This window comes from Corvus brachyrhynchos, unplaced genomic scaffold, assembly GCF_000691975.1.
Source record: "Corvus brachyrhynchos isolate BGI_N302 unplaced genomic scaffold, ASM69197v1 scaffold479, whole genome shotgun sequence".
In the NCBI taxonomy this organism is placed as follows: domain Eukaryota; kingdom Metazoa; phylum Chordata; class Aves; order Passeriformes; family Corvidae; genus Corvus; species Corvus brachyrhynchos.
In genome coordinates this window covers 504,240-504,789 of record NW_008240089.1, presented here as the reverse complement: position 1 = coordinate 504,789, position 550 = coordinate 504,240, and positions in this window count along the sequence as shown.

Sequence of the window (550 nt, the reverse complement as noted above, 5' to 3'; positions counted from 1 at the left end):
AGGGGGGTCATGGGGCTGGGGCTGTGCTGTGCCTCAGTTTCCCCTCCCGGCATTGTGGCCGACTCTGCCTATAGGACCACGCTTGGCCAGGGGGACAGGGACGTTGTGCCCCCCGCACCTGCCACCTGGTCCTGCAGCTGTGGCTCAGCCCAGGCGGGCTCAGCCCAGGAGTGGCTCAGCTGGAATTAAGACAGAGCTGGACACAACCAATGAGCCCAGTGTCGGCCCACGATGACAAGCCTGGAGAGGGAGTGGCCATTTGCAGGCTGCCCCGAGGAGTTTGGATGCTGTCCCCCAAATTCCCACTGTGTCCCCAGAATGGGATCTGGAAGGGGCCATGGGAGGGGGACATTCAGCTGTGGGCAGAGAGAGGGCAGATGTGGCTCCAGCATGGATCAACATGAGAGTGAGGGAAGGACCCTTGGACCAGCCCGAGGTGATGACCCTGGAGCTGGCCAGTTGGCTGCTGCACTAGCCACAGAGCTGGCTGGTGGCCTTGAAGGACAACTGGATGGCTGGTTGGTGAGCTAGGTGGTTGGTGGCCAACTGG